Below are 1,190 nucleotides of genomic sequence, written 5' to 3'. Positions count from 1 at the left end.
CATCTGTGGAAGGGCGTCTTGGCTCTTTCCATTCTTTAAGGTATCAGATAAATCTGAGCTCAGATGGCTGGAGTTTGAATCCTGCCTACTCCACGTACAGTGTGACCTTGACGAAGTGACGTAACCTCTTGGAGCATCATGGTCCACACCTGTACAATGAGCATCATACTAGTATTGATCTCATGAGGTTGTCGTGAGGATACACTATGGGAAAATACACGTTCTCCAACACAAACAACCGATTATCCGGGACATAACTGGGTGCAAAACCATTGAATTCAATTCTGACACTAACCACCACAGATTTAGAAGTTTGGTCCCAGGTGACTGTCTCTGCCTCACACACCAGTTGTAAGTTCTAGGTCCCTGTCCTTCTGACCAAACCCCAGCACCCCAACCTCAAGTTAGATCACCTGCTATCAAATAAATTACTAATGCTTCCTGGTTTATTATAAAGGACACAACTCATGAACAGCCAAATGGAAGACAACATGGGCCAGGTATGGGGAAGGGGTGTGGGGCTCCCTTGCCCTCTCTGGAGGCACCATCTTTCCAGCACCTTGATGTGTTCACCAACCTGGAAGCTCTCCGAATCTTCTTATTCGATAGTTTTTATGGAGCTCACTCTCCAACCACCTCCTCCCCGCCGCCCCCCCTCCATTTCTCAGAGCTCGATGGGAGGGGCTGAAAGCTCCCAGTCTCCAATCACTGAGTCTTTCTGGTGACCAGCCTCATCTGGAGGCACTTAGGGGCCTCACCCTAAGTTATCTCCTTAGCATAAGCTTAGGTGCAACGAAAGGGGCTCATGACAAATGATAAATAACACTAATATCCTTCAGAAAATTCTAGAGCTTTAGGAGCTCTATGCCAGGAACTGAGGATAAAGCCCACATATATTTCTTTTTTTTTTTTTTTAAAGATTTTATTTATTTATTTGACAGAGATAGAGACAGCCAGCGAGAGAGGGAACACAAGCAGGGGGAGTGGGAGAGGAAGAAGCAGGCTCATAGCAGAGGAGCCTGATGTGGGGCTCGATCCCATAACACCGGGATCACGCCCTGAGCCGAAGGCAGACGCTTAACCGCTGTGCCACCCAGGCGCCCCCACATATATTTCTTAATACGCCACAGTGATACTTAGCACAGTGCCTGGCATGTCATAAGCCCTTGGTAAATGTTATGTCATTGTCA

The sequence above is a fragment of the Ursus arctos genome, unplaced genomic scaffold, assembly GCF_023065955.2.
Source record: "Ursus arctos isolate Adak ecotype North America unplaced genomic scaffold, UrsArc2.0 scaffold_17, whole genome shotgun sequence".
Classification (NCBI taxonomy): domain Eukaryota; kingdom Metazoa; phylum Chordata; class Mammalia; order Carnivora; family Ursidae; genus Ursus; species Ursus arctos.
The sequence above is the reverse complement of the archived record's forward strand: the minus strand, read 5'-3'. Positions refer to the sequence as shown.